Source organism: Salvelinus alpinus, chromosome 11, assembly GCF_045679555.1.
Source record: "Salvelinus alpinus chromosome 11, SLU_Salpinus.1, whole genome shotgun sequence".
NCBI classification, from domain to species: Eukaryota; Metazoa; Chordata; class Actinopteri; order Salmoniformes; family Salmonidae; genus Salvelinus; species Salvelinus alpinus.
Genome location: NC_092096.1, coordinates 42,069,766 through 42,094,725, shown reverse-complemented (window position 1 = coordinate 42,094,725; position 24,960 = coordinate 42,069,766). Strand labels below are relative to the sequence as shown.

Sequence of the window (24,960 nt, the reverse complement as noted above, 5' to 3'; positions counted from 1 at the left end):
ATGGAGTGTTGCTAGGCTATGATGTAGCCTCAGTTGGCTGTACCAAGCCCACAGGTATTAGTTCATATTTCATATCATTTGAAGCGCTTGTAGTCAGTTGCTGGGTCGTGCACACACTGTGCATCATTCAGTGAACAGCGTAGAGGCTTATGCTCACTTAATGGTGTGGTTCGACTGTGTTGGACGGGATGTGTTTTACCTTGTAAAGAATTCTGACTGGGTTGTGTAAGTGGGTTGGGCACTTCCCATTCCTGGGCACTTCCCATTTCTCTCTCCTTTTCATCCTCACAGATACCTGTACCTTGCTCCCCTGCCGCTGTCAGAGAAGAGGGAGGGAAAAGAGAGAGAATCGAGGGGGAACGTTTGGAGCCTAAGTCAGGGGAGTCTAAGTAACCCAGAGTCAGGATGACTCCTATGGAATTCGATGTAATTCTACTTAAGTCCATCATCCTCATTGTTCAAGGAGAAACAGCTGAACCCTATGGGTCACAGAAAAGGAAGGCTGTAGGGTATAAATAGGCTCATTTCTCTGTTCTGATGAGCGATGCTGTCCTGGGTTTAGATCACCCCCCACTGAAAGAGAATAAAGAGCACGTCTTTTACCTCCACCAATCTCGAAAGTCAGCCTCCAATGTCCTTCCAGTGGCTACTCGCGGTCAAAGGTAAAGATAGAGTAATGAGCTAGGTGTGTGTATTTATGAACAATAAAGCTGAGAAGAGATATGCGGCAGAGTTTGACCATATCTGATTCTATAGATGACCTTACACACGGATGGACTACAGATACAGAAATAGCAATGGAGTATATGCTGCTAAATGACTAAACTGTATTATGTAGAAATGAATTAGCCATCTAGTCCCGAGAGGATGCATTAGTCCCGGCAATGGATTATTCTTTTACGAGGACCCATGTTTGAATAAATGCATGCTTCCTCCAGTTTAAATTGGTGGTGATTTGCTCTGTTTTGTCCGCGTGAGTAATAGCGAGAGCTTCGCTGTCGTGGCGCTTTACTGTAAGTTTGCACTGTTTTTAATGAGATCTTGAGAAATATAACTCTAAATTATACACCTTATCTCCTCATTTAAAATACAACAAAACCTTCACCCCTGAACGGCAATAGGTCATGGAATCAGGAAGGAGTGAAATCGTTGCTATGCCATTATCCTCATGGGAGCATTTTATTATTCCAAATGCTTCTATCCAACCGCTATGTTTGTCCCGTGTATAATTGTGGCAGCTGTATATATATAACCTATGGTAATTTAGTCGCGTAGCTGCTCTCCGAAAACACCTGGGCTCCTATTTTGGGCCGGATCGTCTGCAGCAGAGAGGATGCTTGAACACTGTGTGTATGTGTGTGATTATTGAGGAGATGTTATACTACCATTACGCTGCTGTTCATTGATTATTGATAGCCTTTACCATTAGTACCAATCTATTTATTCTGCTACTGGTCACTATTACTCCTGTTTACATGTATATAAATTACCATCAGTATATTACCAAAAGTATTTATATTTTCCTGCTACCAGTCACTTTTTTTGTTGACATGCTTACACAAGCACGCACGCACGCACACACACACACACAATTTTGTACGCACACTCACCACCACACACACACCCACCCACCACTTACTGTATGCTGCTTCCATACTGTTTACTATTTGTATTATTATTTATCCTGCTTCCGTCACTTACTCCTAAATCCCTGCCTACATGTACATATCCACCTCAAGTGCTCCAGTATCCCTACACATTGTACATTTGGTACTGGCACTGACCCTGTATATAGCTTCCAGTCTTTATCTTTTTTTCCTTTCTTATTTCTTATTTCTCATGTTGCACTGCATGTGGCAAATAAAACATGAAACTTGAAACTTGAGAGAGCGAAAGAGAGCCTGAGAGTGTGTGTGTGTAAGCGCCTACCCGTCAGCATGTGTGTAAACTCAGTGGTTTTGTTTTCAATGCTAATGTAGACACCTGGCTTTTGAAAGTGAAAAGTGGAGATTCTTTACTTAAGCATGGCCCCGTTTGGCCTTGAGATCTGAAACTCATTTCACCATAATGGCTCTATTCCACAGCGAGCTCCCCTGGGAGATGGTCAGCTCGCTTCGTGCTCTCGTTCTTCCTCTCCTCCTCCACGGAAGTGAGGGAGGAAGGAGGGGAGAGGGTGGACTGTACAGTACTACAGTGAGTGAACTGATGGGGGACAGTTATTATGCAGACATTATTATATATCTCTTTTCGAGAGCAGGGACATGCCAGTGGTGGGTCTGTTCATTAAAGCCATTAAATATGACGCACAGGGGCCATCCCAGCAGGCCCACACCGCACACACACTTCAAACTCCTTATTTCTCTCTCTCGACGTACAGGTATATACACTCTTGATCTGGCTCCCTTTCTTTCTTTTTTTCTCTCTCTGGAACACTTTCAATCTCTCTCTCTCGCTCAAACACACACACACACTTCCCCTGCCCCCTCTTTCCTCTATGATTCTCTTCCCCTTCCCTTCCCTTCTCTCTCTCTCTCTCTCTCTCTCTCTCTCTCTCTCTCTCTCTCTCTCTCTCCCTCTCTCCATCTCTCTCTCTCTCGTGGTGCAAAGAGCGGTACCAGACCCAGAGCCCCCAAGCCAGAGCACCTGCCTAGGCTTAACTATGATTAATGCTGAAGGGAGGACCAGGTCTCTCCTGGTGTCCCATCACTGAGACCTCTGTCTCCTCTGTCTCACACGTACCGGGACTCAGCATATCAGAACACCCTTTCAATCTTTGGCTTCACAGGCTCCTGGTATCTTACATGTCATTCCTGTCTTGAAAACGTTCCCGACCTTTTCTGTTGCTGACTTTCCTCTAGGTGTTTAAGAACCTTTTGAATGACAGTCCCATTGAGATACACATATTTCATGTGATATTATATATATATATTTTTTATCCTATGGATTGAATAGAAACCATTGAATCATTGACGAGTACATAGACTGCACGCAGGTCATGAAGAACCATCTAAATAAAGATTACAGTATATAGATCACTTAACAGTATTCTATCCTCCTAAGCTCTAAATTTGTTCCCACCGAAGGGTGATACTGGAAGTGGGAATGCGTTCAGCGGTGTGAAATATGGAATGTCACAGGTACAGTAACACCTCGTTTGTGCGTAATCGACGGTGAGAAACGGATGATGGAGACATAGCGGCAGCAGGTGACATCGCCTCAGCACCAGATGCTAGGTGTAAAAGTACATCACGTTTCATATTCACTAAAACCTCTATGAGTTCGACCTAAACGTTCCTTTCAATCCTCAGTCAAAATTATTTTTCACTGAAGCAAATAACAACCATTTCCCATTCACTTTAACAAAAATTACCATTACCATTACCATTATTTCTAGAACAGGGAACATTTTATGGCCGCATTTATCCTTTTTTACAGTTCCATTAAAAAAGAAGATTGCAGTTCAGGTTTATGGATGTGGCCAGACCTAAGTAGACGATTTGTCATTGCAGTCTCACAGTCATAACAGCTCTCTCATCGGTCTTGGTATTGCAGCACTCAGCAATCAAGGCATTGGTGGCCATTTTTCATTCTGTTGCTAGGGCAACACGTGTCACGCCTGCTCTCGCTTTCCCTCTCTGGCGCTCGAGGGCGCCAGGCTGCCCTTCATTACGCACACCTGTCACCATCATTACGCGCATCAGCGCTCATTGGACTCACCTGGACTCCTTCACTTTGTTGATTGCATTCCCTATTTCTGTCTGCTCCTCAGTGTGTTCCCTGTGTCAGCATTAATATCGTTATGTGTTCATGTCCAGACGCTGTCCTGGTCTGTTCCATGTCCGTTGTTAATTAAATGTTCACTCCCTGTACCTGCTTCTTGTCTACCAGCATTGATCCTTACAGAATGCTGACACCACCATACGAAGCATCAAGGAGGATTTTTGTTTTGTTGGTGACGTTGGGTCCGGGTGCCACCGCCGCCGATGGAACCGGGGGTGCCTCAGCTGGCTCGTAGGGCTTTCACTCCTTAGCTGGCTCGAGAGGTTTCCTTGCCCCGGTTGGGTCGGCAGGCTCCCATCCCACGTCATGCCTCAGTCAGCTTCTCTGGCTCCTACGCCTCAGCCGGGAAATAAGGCGCTCACCCCACGTCATGCTTCAGCCGGCCCATCAGGCTCCCACGCCTCAGCCGGTTCGTGCTCCCACGCCTCAGTGGGATCGTCAGGCTTTTACGCCTCAGTCGGATCGTCAGGCTCGCACGCCTCAGTCTGCTCGCCAGGCTCCTACACCTCTGCTTGCTCGTCGGGCTTCAACGCCTCAGCTGGCTTGTCTGGCTTCTATGCCTCAGCCAGCTTGTCCAGCGCCCATGCCTTGTCCAGCGCCCATGCCTCGGCCGGACCGTCAGGCTCGCCTGGGTGGGATGCTGGGTGGCGCCCCTAGAGGGGGGGTACTGTCACTACTGCTCCCGCTCTCTCTCTCTCTGGTGCTCCAGGCTGCCCTTCATTACGCACACCTGTCCCATCATTACGTGCATCAGCGCTCACTGAACTCACCTGGACTCCTTCACTTTGTTGATTGCCTTCCCTATTTATGTCTGCTCCTCAGTGTGTTCCCTGTGTCAGCATTAATGTCATTATGTGTTCATGTCCAGATGCTGCCCTGTCCTGTTCCATTCCGTTGTTAATTAAATGTTCACTCCCTGTACCTGCTTCTCATCTACCAGTGTCGATCCTTATAACAAGTTGATTGTCTGTTTGCGTGTGTGTGTGTGTGTGTGTGTGTGTGTGTGTGTGTGTGTGTGTGTGTGTGTGTGTGTGTGTGTGTGTGTGTGTGTGTGTGTGTGTGTGTGTGTGTGTGTGTGTGTGTGTGTGTGTGTGTGTGTGTGTGTGTGTGTGTGTGTGTGTGTGTGTGTGTTTCATCCAAACATCCCTGAAACCACAGGGTTCCAGGCATTTTCAAATGTATACTGCTGTTTGTACGTTTATTGCATACTATAATGACAAGTTACATGTCTACATACGGAAGACGAAACACATCTCCTGTAAATCAACCACAGCTAGTATCGCGCCTAGCCTACTGAATCACATTATTGGAGTGAGAAGCTTCGAGGAGATCTAATAACCATAACCATGCTATTACTGATTACAATAAACTCTTGGTTCCTGAAGAATTCACTGCAGTTGTGCAAATGTATTCCTTTTCCACCCTAGAAACACATGGGACTTGTCACCGTTTGAATGCAGTTAACACAACCGTTTCAGCTGTGCTCCTGCTCCACACTATGCTTTAACTGGTGAACCAGTCATTTCCTGTAGCCTTGCTATTGATTTGCTATTTGCATAGTTATTTGTTGATGGATTCAAAGCCGGTGGTACTCTATTGACCATGCTTCCATAACGTGCACTGAGTACACGAGGGCAGCGAGGTGTCGAGAGCCAATCGTTAAAGCAGAAATGGAGAGAGGGTCGTGCTATGAAACCCCAGCACGATCTAACGGGTTGACACAGTTTCACTTCAGTATTTGACGTTCATCGATGGGGGGAGATCAACATCACGTTTTGGTGGTTAAGTCGAAGCATTCATTCTGAATGGTTAAGGTCAGGGCTAAGGTTTAGAATTGGGTTAAAATAGAAACAACTCGATGGTTAAGTTTAGGCATTACATCCAAATGGTTAAGGTCAGTGTCACGTTCCTGACCTATTTTCTGTTGTTTTGTATGTGTTAGTCGGTCAGGGCGTGAGTGTGGGTGGGCATTTCTATGTTTTCTGTTTCTATGTTGGTTTAAAGGGTGACCTAATATGGCTCTCAATTAGAGGCAGGTGTTTTTCATTTCCTCTGATTGAGAGTCATATTAAGGTAGGTGTTTTCACACTGTTTGTTTGTGGGTGGTTGTCTTCCGTGTCTGTGTATATGTTTGCACCATACGGGACTGTTTCGTTCGTTCGTTCGTTTGTTTTGTAGTAAGTACTTGTTCGTTCGTTCTTCGTGTTTCATGTAAGTTCGTCGTTCTAAGTCTGTCTACTTTCGTTTTGTTATTTTGTATCATTTTCAAGTATAGTTCGTTTTGTTCTTGTTGTAATAAACTTCAGTATGTCATTTCAACGCGCTGCACCTTGGTTTAATCCCTGCTCCTCCTCTTCGTATGAAGAGAGAGAGGAACGCCGTTACAGAACCACCCACCAAATAACCAGAACCAAGCAGCGGTGTAATGGGAGGAAGGGACAACGCAAGAAGGAGGAATGGACATGGGAGGATGTTTTGGACGGTAAAGGTTGCTACACATGGGAGGAGATCCTGGCTGGAAGGGATCGCCTCCCATGGGAACAGCTGGAGGCACTGAGGAGAGCAGAGGCAACCGGAGAAGGGAACCGGCGTTATGAGGGGACGCGTCTAGCACGGAAGCCCAAAAAGCCCGTGAGTACTACCCAAAAATTTTCTTGGGGGGGTGGCTAAGAGGTAGTGGGCCAAGGGCAGGTAGGAGACCTGCGCCCACTTCCCAGGTTAACCGTGGAGAGCGGGAGTACGGGCAGACACCGTGTTACGCAGTAGAGCGCACGGTGTCTCCTGTACGTGTGCATAGCCCGGTGCGGGTTATTCCACCTCCCCGCACTGGTAGGGCTAGATTGAGTATTGAGCCGGATGTCATGAAGCCGGCCCTACATATCTGGCCACCAGTACGTCTCTTTGGGCCGGCTTACATGGCACCAGCCTTACGCATGGTGTCCCCGGTTCGCCTACATAGCCCGGTGCGGGTTATTCCACCTCCCCGCACTGGTCGGGCGACGGGGAGCATTCAACCAGGTAAGGTTGGGCAGGCTCAATGCTCAAGGGAGCCAGTACGCTTGCACGGTCCGGTATTTCCGGCGCTACCTCCCCGCCCCAGCCCAGTACCACCAGTGCCTACACTACGCACCAGGTTTCCAGTGCGTCTCCAGAGCCTTGTTCCTCCTCCACGCACTCTCCCTATGGTGCGTGTCTCCAGCCCAGTGCCTCCAGTTCCGGCACCACGCACTAAGCCACCTGTGCGTCTCCAGAGCCCTGTACACACTGTTCCTTCTCCCCGTACTCGTCCTGATGTGCGTGCACTCAGCCCGGTGCCACCAGTGCCGGTACCACGCACCAGGCCTATAGTGCGCTTCGAGAGGTCAGTGTGCCCTGTCCCTGCTCCCCGCACTAGGCTTGAAGTGCGTGTCTCCAGTCCGGTGCCTCCAGTTCCGGCACCACGTACCAGGCCTACAGTGCGTCTCAGCCGGCCAGAGTCTGCCGTCTGCCCAACGGCGCCTGAACTGTCCGTCTGCCAAGCGCCGCATGAACTGCCCGTCTGTATTGAGCCTTCAAAGCCGCCCGTCTGCCATGAGCCTGCAAAGCCGCCCGTCTGCCATGAGCCTACAGAGCCTTCCGCCAGACAGGAGCCGCTAGAGCCTTCCGCCAGACAGGAGCCGCTAGAGCTTTCCGCCAGACAGGAGCAGCCAAAGCCTTCCGCTAGACAGGATCAGTCTGAGCCATCCGTCTCCGCAGCGCCATCTGAGCCATCCGTCTCCTCAGAGCCATCTGAGCCATCCGTCTCCCCAGCGCCATCTGAGCCATCCGTCTCCCCAGCGCCATCTGAGCCATCCGTCTCCCCAGCGCCGTCTGAGCCATCCGTCTCCCCAGCGCCGTCTGAGCCATCCGTCTCCCCAGCGCCGTCTGAGCCATCCGTCTCCCCAGCGCCGTCTGAGCCATCCGTCTGTCCCGAGCCATTAGAGCCGCCCGTCTGTCCCGAGCCGTCAGAGCCGTTAGTCAGTCAGGAGCCGCTAGAGCCATTCGCCAGACAGGATCTGCCAGAGCCGCCAACCAGACAGGATCTGCCAGAGCCGCCAACTAGACAGGATCTGCCAGAGCTGCCAACTAGACAGGATCTGCCAGAGCCGCCAACCAGACAGGATCTGCCAGAGCCGCCAACCAGACAGGATCTGCCAGAGCCGCCAACCAGACAGGATCTGCCAGAGCCGCCAACCAGACAGGATCTGCCAGAGCCGCCAGCGAGCCATGAGCGTCCAGAGCCGTCAGCCAGCCATGAGCGTCCAGAGCCGTCAGCCAGCCATGAGCGTCCAGAGCCGTCAGCCAGCCATGAGCGTCCAGAGCCGTCAGCCAGCCATGAGCGTCCAGAGCCGTCAGCCAGCCATGAGCGTCCAGAGCCGTCAGCCAGCCATGAGCGTCCAGAGCCGTCAGCCAGTCATGAGCTGCCGCTCAGCCCAGAGCGGCCATTAATCCAGAACTGCCCCTCAGTCCAGAGCTGTCTCTCTGTCCGGAGCTGCCTTTCAGTCCGGAGTTGCCCCTCTATCCTGAGCTACCTCTCTGTCCTGTGCTATATCTCTGTCCTGAACTACCTTATCCCGGTGCTGCCCCTTGTCTCGATGTTACCCAGGAAATTAAGTGGGTGGAATAGGAGGGTGGTCAGTCGTAGGGGGAAACGGAAGCTGGGATTGACTATGGTGGGGTGGGGACCTCGTCCAGAGCCGGAGCCACCACCGTGGTCAGATGCCCACCCAGACCCTCCCGTAGACTTTGTGCTGGTGCGCCCGGAGTTCTCACCTTGAGGGGGGGGTTATGTCACGTTCCTGACCTATTTTCTGTTGTTTTGTATCTGTTAGTCGGTCAGGGCGTGAGTGTGGGTGGGCATTTCTATGTTTTCTGTTTCTATGTTGGTTTAAAGGGTGACCTAATATGGCTCTCAATTAGAGGCAGGTGTTTTTCATTTCCTCTGATTGAGAGTCATATTAAGGTAGGTGTTTTCACGCTGTTTGTTTGTGGGTGGTTGTCTTCCGTGTCTGTGTATATGTTTGCACCATACGGGACTGTTTCGTTCGTTCGTTTGTTTTGTAGTAAGTACTTGTTCGTTCGTTCTTCGTGTTTCATGTAAGTTCGTCGTTCTAAGTCTGTCTACTTTCGTTTTGTTATTTTGTATCATTTTCAAGTATAGTTCGTTTTGTTCTTGTTGTAATAAACTTCAGTATGTCATTTCAACGCGCTGCACCTTGGTTTAATCCCTGCTCCTCCTATTCGTATGAAGAGAGAGAGGAACGCCGTTACAGTCCGGGCTAAGGTTTAGAATAGGGTTAAAACCCATAATTTCAAATGAGTGCCTAGCACTGGGATTGAACCCTGGACCCTCTGAGCCAGAGCTCGCGACGTATGCCTATCCACCATCCCCATCCGCAACGCCCTAGCAAGCCTACTTGATGGTAACAACGCTCACCTGGTGGCCGGTTTTGAAGGCATTTCCCGACGTCCTGGGGACCGGGACGTACGCCGAATATCACCTTGGATCTCGAGTGACCTGGCTGACTACAGTGTGAGTGGTAGCCCGTGATTGGGAGCTGTGCTGTGTATTTATTCATCGCTGTGCATAATAATGAACTTCATAATGTAAAATTTTAAAAAATAAATAAATCTCTTCCCTGTATCCTTCAGTTACACAACACTCATCTAGTTTGGGATTATGTACAGTGTGTACTGTGTGTGTTTGGGTTTAGATTGTTTGACTGAATCCACAGTGACACAGGCACATGATTTGATTTCAAGGGTAAATTGGATTTAATAATCCCCCCCAGGACTCCCTAGGGTCACAGTGGTGGTTTGGCCCCACACAAACCCCTCTCTCACTCCATCTACCTCTCCTTTAGTAGTGATATACAGCTCCTCTGATCAATCCCTCTCTAGATTATCTCTGTTTAACAAGGTTTCAGTTTCTGACACCAACACATTTCTCTGCTCCGGTAAGAATTGAGCACGTTTGAAACCTCAGCTTGATTCAGCTCAATCCCTCTTCCACAATAGAGCCAAACAACAAAGGCACTAAATGGATTAGTGTAGGTGATTATTGCCATTGTCACCAGTCAATAGCGTGTGTTTTGTCGTTGTGTGGCCTTTCTCTTTCATGGTTTGAGTGTGTGTCCGTGCGCGTGTGCATGTGTGCGTGTGTGTGAGTGTGTGCCTTTAGAGTGCGTGCGTTTGCATGGCGTGCCTTGGGGGTACATCCTTGTAAGCGATTTTGTGGGTGAGATCCTCACTTGACAGTGTGATCGAGATGAAGGGATGAAATAGAAGGATGGAACAACATGTGGAGGGCGAGGAAGGGGGATTCTGCCACAAATGGCATTAGTGACCTTCACTGTGGGGTTCGAGGAAATTGGCCTGAATGAAGATGGACTGTGTGCTGGGTCTCTGTGTGGTGCTATGTGCTGTGTCTGCCGGGCTCCTTGGCCACCAGCCTGGTCTCATAAACTAAACATAACATAGTAAAAGTAAATCCGTGACACTAAAATTAGTATGATATGTTACTTTTGGTATGGTTACTTAAGACAGATGGTTACATAAGGCAAAAACGAAAGTAGGGTGGATGGCTGAATGTATAATGAGAAAGTCTAGCAACCCAAAGGTTGTGAGCTCGAATCATGGGCAATGTCATCATTTTAGCAACTTTTCAACTACTTATAACTTTTTAGCTACTTTGCAACTTCTTAGCATGTTAGCTAACCCTTCCCCTAACCCTAACCATAACCCTTTAGGCAAACCCTTCTCCTAACCCTAACCTTAACCCTTTAACCTAACTCCTTAACTTAACCGTAACCTTTACCCTAACTCCTAGCCTAGCTAAGCTTAGCCAGCTAGCTAACGTTAGCCACCTAGCCATCTAGCTAGAATTCGTAACATGTCATACGTTTAGCAAATTCGTCACATATAGTACAGTTGGCAAATTCGTAACATATTGTACGTTTTGCAAATTCGTAACATACAATACGAATTGTAATTCATAACATATCATGCGAAATGGGTGATGGACATTAATACAATTAAAATGAATACATCCCATACAAAACGTAACATGTCATACTAAATGGATCGGATTTACGTACAGAATCAATGAAATCCTCTGAGACCTGGTTGTGGCCACAGATCAGTCACACACAGGAGTGTTGGCAGGAGGACAGGTGTGGGGGAGGCCCCCACGGCCAGACCACAGGCCTCACACGCATGGAGGAGAGAAAAAGAGACAGAGAGAGAGAGAGATACAGAGAGAGAGATACAGAGAGAGATACAGAGGGAGAGAGAGATACAGAGAGAGAGAGATACAGAGAGAGAGAGAGAGAGAGAGAGAGAGGAGAGAGAGAGAGAGAGAGATAGATACAGAGAGATACAGAGAGATAGACAGAGGGGTCCAGGTGAGAGAGATGTCTATAAATAAGTGGAGACCCTGAGGTGCAGATTTTCTCTGGGGTTTAGTACAGATCATTATGTGCAAACCAGTAGGTGGACTGGGCGGCTGGGAGGGGGATAGACTGCATATATATACATTATATATGACAAGCATACCCATAACATGATGCTGCCACCACAATACTTGAAAATACAGAGGGGTTTCAAATCAGAGACAAGGTTTGAATATTGCTGTCCATCAGTGATTCCCATCCAAATGTACCGAGCTTGAGCAATTTTGAGAAAAACAATGGATATATGTTGCTCTAAGAGTTGTGCAATGTGGGTAGAATCTTATATGAAATTATTCACAGCTGTAATGTCTGCCAAATGTGCTTCCACCAACTATTAACTTTTGGGTGTGAAGACATACAGTAGACAATCTTCATTTTGTATTTTTTCGTAATTCATTTTGGAATAGGAGATCTATTTGAATCCCTTTTTAGATGTCATTTTAAGGTAGCAAAAATGTGAACACCGTGCACGGGGTGCGATGACTTGAACGAGGCACCGTGTACCACAGGAGGTTGGTGGCACCTTCATTGGGGAGGATGGGCTCGTGGTAATGGCTGGAGCGGAATCAGTGGATCGGTATCAAATACATTAAACACATGGTTTCCAGCCATTATTATGAGCCGTCGTCCTCTCAGCAGCCTCCGCTGCTGTATACTATACTGTTGCTGCTTGCCACTTTAGAGGTCACCTGCAGCTCTGCTATATTGCACTCAAATAGAGAGGAGAGGAGGGCCTCTGTGGCTATCTCTACAGAGGATGTGTCTTTATGGAGTGGCAAATCATATGGCTGTGGTGGGGGATGAGATGGGCTTGTTTTAAAGAGCCTGATGATTGGAGAAGATATGGTTGACCTGCAGCACGTTCCCTTGATTGTGTTGCTCACCCTATGTGAGGCCTTCCTCCTCCTTATCAGTTCATTTCAAGGCGTTTTATTGGCATAGGAAACCTATGTTCACATTGCCAAAGCAAGTGAAGTAGATAATAGACAAAAGTGAAGTAAACAATAAAAATGCACAGTAAACATTACACTCACAGAAGTTCCCGAAAGAATAAAGGCAATGCATCTCTCTCTCTTTCTCTCTCTCCCTCCATCCTCTCTCTTTCTCTCTCTCCCTCCATCCTCTCTCTTTCTCTCTCTCCCTCCATCCTCTCTCTTTCTCTCTCTCCCTCCATTCTCTCTCTTTCTCTCTCTCCCTCCATCCTCTCTCTTTCTCTCTCTCCCTCCATCCTCTCTCTTTCTCTCTCTCCCTCCATCCTCTCTCTTTCTCTCTCTCCCTCCATCCTCTCTCTTTCTCTCTCTCCCTCCATCTCTCTCTCTTTCTCTCTCTCCCTCCATCTCTCTCTCTTTCTCTCTCTCCCTCCATCTCTCTCTCTTTCTCTCTCTCCCTCCATCCTCTCTCTTTCTCTCTCTCACTCCATCCTCTCTCTTTCTCTCTCTCCCTCCATCCTCTCTCTTTCTCTCTCTCCCTCCATCCTCTCTCTTTCTCTCTCTCCCTCCATCCTCTCTCTTTCTCTCTCTCCCTCCATTCTCTCTCTTTCTCTCTCTCCCTCCATCCTCTCTCTTTCTCTCTCTCATCCATCCTCTCTCTTTCTCTCTCTCCCTCCATCCTCTCTCTTTCTCTCTCTCCCTCCATTCTCTCTCTTTCTCTCTCTCCCTCCATCCTCTCTCTTTCTCTCTCTCCCTCCATCCTCTCTCTTTCTCTCTCTCCCTCCATCCTCTCTCTTTCTCTCTCTCCCTCCATCCTCTCTCTTTCTCTCTCTCCCTCCATCCTCTCTGTTTCTCTCTCTCCCTCCATCCTCTCTCTTTCTCTCTCTCCCTCCATCCTCTCTCTTTCTCTCTCTCCCTCCATCCTCTCTCTTTCTCTCTCTCCCTCCATCCTCTCTCTTTCTCTCTCTCCCTCCATCCTCTCTCTTTCTCTCTCTCCCTCCATCCTCTCTCTTTCTCTCTCTCCCTCCATCCTCTCTCTTTCTCTCTCTCCCTCCATTCTCTCTCTTTCTCTCTCTCCCTCCATCCTCTCTCTTTCTCTCTCTCCCTCCATTCTCTCTCTTTCTCTCTCTCCCTCCATCCTCTCTCTTTCTCTCTCTCTCTCCCTCCATCCTCTCTCTTTCTCTCTCTCCCTCCATCCTCTCTCTTTCTCTCTCTCCCTCATCCTCTCTCTTTCTCTCTCTCCCTCCATCCTCTCTCTTTCTCTCTCTCCCTCCATCCTCTCTCTTTCTCTCTCTCCCTCCATCCTCTCTCTTTCTCTCTCTCCCTCCATCCTCTCTCTTTCTCCCTCCATCCTCTCTCGTTCTCTCTCTCCCCATCCTCTCTCTTTCTCTCTCCCTCCATCCTCTCTCTTTCTCTCTCTCCCTCCATCCTCTCTCTTTCTCTCTCTCCCTCCATCCTCTCTCTTTCTTTCTCTCCCTCCATCCTCTCTCTTTCTCTCTCTCCCTCCATCCTCTCTCTTTCTCTCTCTCCCTCCACCTCTCTCTTTCTCTCTCTCCCTCCATCCTCTCTCTTTCTCTTTGAGCCTGTCAAAAGAAATCTAGCCGAGTTCGAGAAAGAAAGTCCTGCTGACTTAAGTTTTATTTCTTTCCATTTAGGCAAATGGTCAAATCACACCACATTTCATTACACAGAGTAGACTGCTGGAAATGAAACGTTTGAGAGTCAACTTGGGTAAACAGCGTGGGGTTGTTGAACTCTCACTTAGCGTTTTCGAGCGCTCCGCTCTCTTGTGTTATTATTTGAGAAGACAGAGAAAACACTCGGCCTGATTAGTGCCGAGAATAAATGATCAGTAATTATGCTAAGTGCCTCCGTGGGAATATTTTAGAGGAGTACAGAACAAAAAAAATCCAAATCTCCAAGAGCAATTAGAGCGCAAGAGAAGAGATACTTCTCAAGAGACTTCTCAAGAAAATGCAATCATTTTAAAAAGACACTTTATAGCAAAGAGTGTCCCACTGAAGTCTTTTGAGGGGCAACCGTACTCTCTGTGATCTCTCGCCACTTAATTGATCAGTTCATCTCATTGATTGGCTATAGAGTCCACACTTCTGAATACCCATGTTGCCTGAATAGAAGACCAGGAAAGACTTCAGCCATTGGAGGTCCTCAGCGGTTCCCCATTACTGTAGAAAAAGTAAAAAGGTAAAGCGAGACGCAAACATCTAGAAACAATCAGCGTACTGTACAGCCCACTTCTCACACACAGGGAAGATTTCCGTCAAACATCAAAGAGGAAGAGGACATTTTTATCTTGAAAACACGTGTGTTGCATCACTGATTATACTTCATCATTTATCACATCGAAGAATAACACTTTCCTTCCTAGTCAAAAAACTGTACGCTATAATATGGGGGAGATGTACTGTATTTATTTTTATTCGCAGCGGGATTAAAAGCTGGTTATCATTCAATTCCTTTCATGCCGCTCCCTCTCGCTGTCATTTCCAGCTAATTAGATTCCAGCCGGGGTGCCAGTGGCTGGCGCAGGTTGACGTTTATTGCCATGAGTCTTGTCCTGGAGGCAGAACTGAGCAATTTCTCCCTTAGATAGGCCAGCTGCAAAGTCAAAATTGGCTATATTGTTAAAATAAAAAACATTTGAAGCTTTTTGGTCTTAATTTAAGTTTAGGGTTAGGCATTAGGGTTAGCAGTGTGGTTAAGGTGAGGGTGAAGGTTAGGGTTAGGTATAAAATCAGATGTGATGACTTTGTGGCTGTTCTAGCTTGTGACCACCGCAGAGCTGCCTCCAGAACAAGATTCACGATGAAAAACTCTAACCTGCGTGGCGTGCTGCTGTGTTTTGGCAGGCTGACGGATAACATTACAGAGCATGACCTTCCTCCCGTCATTGTCCCTGTGACAGCCAACAGCTTCTGCTGCTGCTAGGACTGCAGCTATCCTATTACACAAAGTGGAGTTTTAGCAGGAAATGTTCTTCATTAGATTACTGTACAAATAATCCGTGGGTTTTACTGTAGGCTGTGTGGCAAAAATGCCTATGCAAAAAAAATAAATGTATTTGTACATTCCCATGTTTCACAAAAATATTTTATGGACTGTTACTTTTCGTTCTGTCCACCTCACCCTCTGTGTGTGTGTGAGCGTGCGTGCAGGTGTTCTTCCCGCGTGTGTGTGGACGAGCGGCAGCCGCACTCAATTGTATGATAACTAAACGCAGCAGGGCACTAGGGCCCGCGGTCAGACTGATCAACAGTTTAAATGGCTGTCAAGCCTCATTGCAGATCGCCACTGTCAGTCCTACCTCAGCGCTCCTGTCACTGACCTCCCTTTCCTCTTCCCTCTCTCTCTTAGACGGGCACTTCGACACTGTGTGAAAACAAATCTCTTGTTCTTTGTCGTTGGCTGAGGAGGAGAAACTAGGTCAAACAAAAAGGCAAACCAAGTAAACCACTCGTCTTGTCTTGTGTGAGAGGACAGCTACTTTTGTCTTTTAGCTTTCGCATAGCAGTTAGGAGGGGATTTGCACAACGGTGTCTGGTGTGTTCATGGTAACTACTCCACTCAATGAATTTTGGTGAGAGGCACAGCGAATACTGTTTGGGTTGATACAATCTACACCAGGGGAGGCTGCTGAGGGGAGGACGGCTCATAATAATGGCTGGAATGGGGTGCAGTGGATGGAATAGAGTGAACGGAATGGTATCACATGGTATCTACACTGAGTGTACAAAACATTAAAGACACCTTCCTAATATTGAGTTACACCCCCCACTTTTGCCCTAAAAAACAGCCTCAATTCGCCGGGGCACGGATGCTACAAGGTGTTGAAAGCGTTCCACAGGGATGCCGGCCCATGTTGATTCAGTTGTGTCAAGTTTGCTGGATGTCCTTTTGGGTGGTGGACCATTCTTGATACACACGGGAAACTGTTGAGCGTGAAAAACCCAGCAGCGTTGCAGTTCTTGCCACACTCAAACCGGTGCGCCTGGCACCTACTACCATACCCCGGTCAAAGGCACTTCAATCTTTTGTATTGCCCATCCAATCCATGTCTCAATTGTCTCAAGGCTTAAAATCCCTCTTTAACCTGTCTCCTCCCCTTCATCTACACTGATTGAAGTGGATTTAACAAGTGACATCAATAAGGAATCATAGCTTTTACCTGGATTCACCTGGTCAGTCTATGTCATGGAAAGGTGTCCTTAATGTTTTGTACACTCAGTGTACATCAGAATATAAGATTTCCCTAAAACCTCAAATTATACATTTGACTAATTCAAATTGATGTCTCTTGATTGATTGGTGATATGTAATCCAAAATACACGTTACTTCTTTTTTTCCCGCAACATCTCACCTCTGTGTGAGGGAGGAGCTACTGTACTTAGTTTAGAGAGAGAGAGAGAGAGAGAGAGAGAGCGAGAGAGAGAGAGAGAGAGAGAGAGAGAGAGAGAGAGAGAGAGAGAGAGAGAGAGAGAGAGAGAGAGAGAGAGAGAGAGAGGGAGGGAGAGAGAGAGAGAGAGAGAGAGAGAGAGAGAGAGAGAGAGAGAGAGAGAGAGAGAGAGAGAGAGAGAGAGAGAGACTGTCTAGTTTTGTCCCACTCTCTGCGCACCTGAGAACACCACACAAAAGCTAGCTGCGAGAGGTGGCATAGCTAAACAAAGAGAAGCTGAGAGTACACGATCCACTGTGGCACTATGTGTTTACTCATTTCTCCCGTTGATCCGTTCAGACTGGCTATCAACGTGCTTTCCAACCCTATGAGCAGACGGGGCACTCAACCATGTGATAGGGGTCAATCTCTGTGGCCTCAAGTCATGGCGAGTTGACCCTGAGAGCCTACAGATCTGACCTCTTGTCTGAGCAGGTCAAATGTATCTTACCCTTAATATACTGTAGTACATGTATTCACACTTTCCCTTCTCAAAGGCATAGATAGAATTTACCAGGAGAAATATGTCTAACACTGTGAATGAATAACACATGACGAAGAGGCTGTGTTTTGCCTTTGCTAGTATTGGTAGGCAACTATGGAGAGACACATAGAGTACAGGAACACTGTGTCCTTTTATTCCCCACCCTTCTATGATGTAGGAGCTCTGAGATTACCTTAAGCTTTATCTGATAATGAAAAAGGCCCATCGGACACCATCGATCTCATAACAATGTACACGTGCACACACACACACACACACACACACACACACACACACACACACACACACACACACACACACACACACACACACACACACACACACACACACACACACACACACACACACACACACACACACACACACTTTACTGCAACACACTAACCTCCAACCAACTCCTCTCCCACACAACACCTACTGTTGACAGTTACATGCAGTACAGTATCTCTCTGTCTCTGTCTCTCTGTTTCTATCTATGTCTCTCTGTCTCTCTGTCACTCTGTCTCTCTCTCTCTGTCTCTTTGTCTCTCTGTTTATATCTATGTCTCTATGTCTCTCTGTTTCTATTGGTCTCTGTCTCTCTGTCTCTCTGTTTCTATCTGTCTCTCTGTCTCTCTGTCTCTCTGTTTCTATCTGTCTCTCTCTGTCTCTGTATCTATCTGTCTCTCTCTGTCTCCCTGTCTCTCTGTTTATATCTATGTCTCTATGTCTCTCTGTTTCTATTGGTCTCTGTCTCTGTCTCTCTGTTTCTATCTGTCTCTCTCTGTCTCTCTGTTTCTATCTGTCTCTCTCTCTCTCTGTCTCTCTGTTTCTATCTGTCTCTCTCTGTCTCTCTGTCACTCTGTTTATATCTATGTCTCTGTCTCTCTGTTTCTATCTGTCTCTCTCTGTCACTCTGTTTCTATTTGTCTCTCTCTGTCTCTCTCTGTCTCTCTGTCACTCTGTTTATATCTATGTCTCTATGTCTCTCTGTTTCTATTGGTCTCTGTCTCTCTGTTTCTCTGTTTCTATCTGTCTCTCTCTATTTCTCTGTCTTTCTGTTTCTATCTGTCTCTCTCTGTCACTCTGTTTCTATCTGTCTCTCTCTGTCACTCTGTCTCTCTGTTTCTATCTGTCTCTTTCTGTCTCTGTTTCTATCTGTCTCTCTCTGTCTCTCTGTCTCTCTGTTTCTATCTGTCTCTCTCTGTTTCTATCTGTCTCTCTCTGGATCTCTTTCAGTCTGTTTATATCTATGTCTCTATGTCTCTATCGGTCTCTGTCTCTCTGTCTCTCTGTTTCTATCTGTCTCTCTCTGTTTCTATCTGTCTCTCTGTTTCTATCTGTCTCTCTATCACTCTGTCTCTCTGTTTCTATGTCTCTCTTTGTCTCTCTGTCTCTCTGTTTCTATCTGTCTGTCTCTCTCGGTCTCTCTCTCTCTCTCTCTCTGTCCTTCAGTCTACCGTAGTTTGACTGGCTGGTGGTTAGCTGCGGTACATAGAGTACCATTGCCGAAGCAACAACACAATAACAGGCATGCTAAATAGGATCGATATATGCGTGGGCCTCAGCCTCTGCGTTTATGTGACAAGCGTGAGTCTTATCGTCTCTGCTTGCACCAACAGTTAGCAAGCTCTCCCTTCCTCCCCCATCTATAGGGCTATAAATCAATACACAACCAGGTGGTACACCAGGCAGACAGTGACTACAGCAAATTGCTATCATTTTTTGTGTTGATTCAGGAGTTAAATTCACTCTATACGAGTGAAATTAACACTCAGTGGTGTAAAAGAACCTCCAGTGTTGGTGTTTTTTTGGGGGATTTAAAAATATAATCTGTGTTTTTCATGTATATACATTATTCTAAACTAATCCAATTGGTTAGTTAGTTATATTGCACCTCTTGCTGAAACGGTTGTTACATTTTAAATTGTTTAGGTCGTCTTCTTATCAACTTTCTTAACCTTGACAGGAACCAGGTTTCAATCCGACCTTTTTCTCCTAGTAAAGTACATGTCGGATACATTTTTCTACGACGGGCCAAATGTCGACAAAACAAAATGCGCCAGACAAGGTGGGATCTCTTGTGTCTGTAAAATGAATTCATGCCAGAAATTAGGTGGAAACACTTCTATGCGCAAATATTGATATAATAACCATCATAAGTCACATGACATGCTGTGTGGTCCTGCCATTAGGACTCGGCAGGAAAGCATGCAGATTAGGCTACAGACAAACTGATGAACTTCACAGGGTGGTGAAAGTTCAAGTAATGCTCCTTTCCAATGTACATCGAGGATCTTATTCTGGTGACACGATCATGGATACTTGGCTGCCATTTGACAAATAAAAATAGTCGAGCTCTTTTGTCCATAATAATCTAGTAAAGGGATATCCTGGACACTCAAATTAATATGATATGTTACGTTTGGTATGGTTACATAAGACAGATGGTTACTTAAGGCAAAAACGAAAGTACTGTGGTTGATTGGGGTGGATGGGTGAGCGTATAACTTTTCAACTACTTTCTACTTTTTAGCTATTTTGCAACTACTTAGCATGTTAGCTAACCCTTCCCCTAACCCCAACTCTAACCTTAACCCTTTAACCTAACTGATAAATTGACCTCTAACCTTAACCCTAACCCCTAACCCCCATCCTAGCTAATATTAGCCACCTAGCTAGAACATTTCATACGTTTTATAAATTCTTTACATAATGTACATTTCGCAAATTCGGGGAACATATAATACGAATTGTAATTCGTCACATATCATACGAAATGAGTGATGGACACCACAAATGAATGCATTCCATTTACATGCAGAATAGTAGGAAATGCTCTGAGACCAGGTTGGGAGGAAATATGCCATGGTCTAGTGGCGAACACTGCGCAAGTTAATTTCATTTTACTGTGCTGTAGGTCACTGAATTCATTTTCCGAATGGCAATTGGTGTAATTTCTCAAGGGACTTGTTGCAAGGGGCGGCTTGCATTTCCCCAGATTTCCTACAACCTACAAGGTGTGAACGAAACCCTCTTGTTTACTTACCCCCCAAAACAAGAATCCAATCAAATCAAATGTTATTTGTCACGTGCGCCGAATACAACAGGTGTAGACCTTACAGTGACATGCTTACTTACAAGCCCTTAACCAACAATGCAGTTTTAAGAATAATAAGTGTTAGGTAAAAAAATGTATAAGTAAAAAATAAAAACAACAAATAATTAAAGAGCAGCAGTAAAATAACAATAGCGAGGCTGTATACAGGGGGTACCGGTACAGAGTCAATGTGCGGGGGCACAGATTAGTCGAGATAATTGAGGTAATATGTACATATAGGTAGAATGGGGCTCATTATGTACAGTAGCATGACAAGAACAGTACATACAGGCCTTTTTTGTCAGTATAACCCCCTGTAAAAGTGATCTCCGGATGTCCCTCGCTGACTAAACTAGAGGAGTAGAAAGGACTCTCTCATACTCTCACCCTTTTCCCCTCTCCCTTTCTCTCTCTCTCTCTCCCTCTCTCCCTCTCCTTCTCTATCCTTTTCCCCTTCCTTCCTCTCGCTCTCTATCTCCATCTTTCTTCCTCTCCCTCGCCACCTCTCTCTCTCCCTCCTGCTATCTCCATCTCTCTTCCTCCCCTCACCACCTCTCTCCCTCCCTCTATCTCCATCTCTCTTCCTCTCCCTTGCCACTTCTCTCTCTCCCCCTCACTCCCTGGAATAAATCGCTCTCTCTCGCCCAATTTCAATTTCAATTGAAGGGGCTTTATTGGCATGAGAAACGCTCTCTCACTTCCTCTCCCTCACAACCTCTCTCTCTCCCCCTCACTCCCTGGCTAAACTCTCTCTCTCTTTCTCTCCCCCTCGCGTCCTCACTTCCTGGCTAAACTCTCTCTCCCCCTCGCACCCTCAATCACTGGCTAAACTCTCTCACTCTCTTGCTCTCTTACTCTCTCTCTCTCACTCACTCACTCACTCACTCACTCACTCACTCACTCACTCACTCACTCACTCACTCACTCACTCACTCACTCACTCAGCCCATTGTTGCTGATCTTATCTCCCTGTCCGATGGAAGGACAAATGACCCTGGAGATCCCATTGGCAAATTAGATTTACAGGTTTAGCTCTGATGGCATGCTTAATATGCACAGAGGGAGAAGGACTAGAGTTAGTTAAAGAAGTACTATACTGGCTTTGTGAAGGAAATCCAGGCATGACATGAAATAATATTTGATATAATGCTCTTTTCTATCGTTTGTCATTTTGAAACTAACAAGTTCCGCTCTGTTCTCTATGGGTTACTCAGCATTTATTTTAGAGTTGAGTTCACCGAGCTTAAAGTCTAGACTCAGCCAATTAGCCTGTCGTTTTAAAATAATGTACACCCCAGTTTCTCATTATAGGCAGCAATTAGGCATGCGGTTGTTGGGGCAACATTTTTTTATATTCATTCGTTTTTGATCAAAGGCCGGAGTGGCATGGACTCTGTTGCCCGTGTCCATTACTTATGCTCTTGGCATTTCGGAAAAGGCAACATTTTCCAGTATGTGCTTTTAGCAAAGATTTCCTGTCAACGTTTAGGCAAACGAGTTTCCACGAGTCCATACGTGGCGGTCTCTAAACTTTTGTAGTGGGGACAACGGTAAATTACCCCTGGGTACAACGGTAGTGACAAAGTCAGCCTGCTGATGCACTGGGCTGCTGCGCCTGTGATTGACAGCCAGCGCTGAGCCTGGCCATGCTGTTCAGATGGATTTAGGCTCATGGGACTGAGGCCTCTCTCTGTCTGGTCCAACCTGCTATCCTGTGCTGGAAATATAGACCTATTTATTATATGCTTTCTATCTGGTGAAAGCCTTGATTCCTATCACCTCTCTATATGGTTGCATTGGCCCAATGCTTTGTCATAGTACTGACACAGGAATAATTGTCCACTTTTACTTGAATTGGATTGATATTGTGCCCCCCCCCCCAAAAAAAAATACACACCTACTCACTACATATCCGTGTTGATTCCTTTGACCAGGTATGATTAATCCTCAAACGTCTTCAAATGAAGATCTGACTCCGAAGAGAGGGAGGATTTGACCCACAGAGGGCTTCAAGTAGACTGAAAATATAATCCTCTCTAATTTCTCCCTCTTTTTTTTCCCCCCTGCAGTTGATCGTTTTCGGGTTAAATGTTAATTGGGCGGGAGCCCAGAGCTTCTCTTCTTTTTAATGACTGCACCTTTCATTTCATCTTCTGATTTGACAGCGCCTTAGCAGGTGGATTATTCCACTGACAGAATGAGCCCGAAGACACAGTTGTAAAGATAAAGCAATCAACACATCTTTTGGAAGGCATGTTCTAGACTAGAGCACTAAAACGGGTATGGTGAAACTGGATGTTGTTTAGATGCTCGACTACAGTTATGCCGACCTCGGGATTTCACTTTCAGGCCAGTGATCATTCGTAGGCCATTTTATATGCAGCATGGATACTGAAATCGGTGGATACCCTTCTGAAATCAATTTGAAGCACCCTCATAAAGCTTTGCTACCGAGCTACATGATACGGTGTGTGTGTGTGTGTGTGTGTGTGTGTGTGTGTGTGTGTGTGTGTGTGTGTGTGTGTGTGTGTGTGTGTGTGTGTGTGTGTGTGTGTGTGTGTGTGTGTGTGTGTGTGTGTGTGTGTGTGTGTGTGTGTGTGTGTGTGTGTGTGTGTGTGTGTGTGTGTGTGTGTGTGTGTGTGTGTGTGTGTGTGTGAAATAGAGAGGACAGAGAGAGAGAGAGATAAAAATATAAACAGAGAGGGAGTCAGGATGAGCATATTGCGAGTACATTTTTTATTATTTCAGATGAAATCGGTTATTGGCATCCCGGGATGGCTGGTTGAATGTGGATGTCATTACAGTACATGAAAGCTTTAGATCTGGGTCGCCTATGGATTTAACCTCTCATCCTGGATCAGTTCTGCCTCATAGTGTTATAATGCATGGGAAACATAGGATGCTTGGTCTCTGGCTTCACGCCACATACGCCGGGTACTTTAAACACTGTGAATTTAATTTAGCCTCCTCTGTTCCTACCTCATCCCTCGTTCATTATACCTTGCATATATAACATAATCCATATTCCTTCTTCTTTCCATCCATCCTTTCTTTCTTTCTTTCTTTCTTTCTTTCTTTCTTTCTTTCTTTCTTTCTTTCTTTCTTTCTTTCTTTCTTTCTTTCTTTCTCTCCTTCATTACAGAACCATGTGAAACGTGGAGGTTCATAAGATAGGCACCATTAGACACAGCTAGTGGTCAGTAAAACTATGATTGCCTGATATGGATTAAAAGCCAACTGAAAGATATGGATCGCATAAAATCGAGGTGAAACACCCTATAGCAGTGATGTGCAGTCGGGGTAGGCAGGGTTGGCAGTGCTTACCGTGTGATAATCTAATATAAAGAACTGTTATGTAAAGGCAAAAAAATATATATAATGATGTAAAAAAAAAAAAAAGCAATTGGGTGGTTTTTATGCTCAAAATCCCAGAATTTGGTAAAACTGCATCGAAACCTCAGGAAAGGCTCCAGGGTGGGCCTTTTTCCCCCAATGTCCTCATCCATTCAAATTGTTGAAGTGCGTGCCTTTCCTGACTTCAGTCACTGCTCATGGACACGGTCAGCTTTTGGGAACAAACGGATCAATGTGCCGTTAAATGAGCAGCAGAAACAAGTGACCATCCACAATGGCAATGCTAAGGTAAAGGAAAACTGTGAGATTTTGAAGGATCGCATTAGAGCAACATGCTACATAGGGAAACAAGAGTTAGCATTTTGCGGTAATGATGAGAGTACAAGCACATGTAATCGTGGCAACTATATGGAGTTATTGTTTACTTTCGCTGAAAAGGACACTTCAGGTACATCAAACAGATTTGATTGAAGCAGTCAGTGATGTGATTCGAAAGGACATTAAAGACGAGATTAATACAGACACATTTGTTGCATGAGGCGTCGATGAGGCCACAGATGTTACAAAACAAACACCAGATATCTTAGACAGCAAAGTCAAGGAGGAGCTTTGGGGACGATGTGAGCGATGACAAATGACCTGTGGCCTTGGCGGATTATGTATTGGTAGTGTTGGGGAAGTACAGCTGCGCCATCCTTGGCCCTCATGTCAATTGAGATTAATAAAAGAATAAAGAAGATTTCTACAAGGCTGTCACCGAGAGGTTCACCCTGATGGCCGTAAAAGTACTACGAAAAGTACTAAAGGTGAGCCTAAATTGCATTTTTCTGCAGGTTAGGCTACTGGACATGAGAAGAGTGTTGCTGTTCCATTCAGCACCACGGAGTTAACCTGTAGGCTATCATATGTGGGGCCCCCAAGGCACAGTTCATTCAGCCATGCTGAAACCAGGCCATGGCCTCAGAAACCTTTCGAAAATATTTTCCTTTGAAGCTTATTTCCTCATTTTCGACATGATCTATATTTTAGTGGCTTTAATATATATTTCATTTCCCAAAGCGGTCTCACTGTTTATGGTTTGGATTTATGCACAACATCCCGTTGATGAGCATTTGATTCATCAAAGTATACATTTTTTGATGAGACTCTTTTTTAATATATTGTCATTTAGATTGTTGATATGGACATTTAATTCGAACCGTATTTATTATACAGTACCAGTCACAATTTTGGACACACCTACTCATTCAAGGCTTTTTCTTTATTTTTACTATTTTCTACATTGTACAATAGTAGTGAAGACATCAAAACTATGAAATAACACATATGGAATCATGTAGTAACCAAAAACAAATCAAAATATATTTTATATTTGAGATTCTTTAAAGTA

General features: G+C 45.9%; 1 pseudogene; it reads left to right on the top strand.

Annotated features, from left to right (window-relative positions):
• The first annotated feature begins 4,086 nt into the window (after positions 1-4,086).
• The window catches only part of LOC139533311 (small ribosomal subunit protein eS1-like), a 100,716-nt pseudogene continuing 79,842 nt past the window's right edge, over positions 4,087-24,960 (top strand).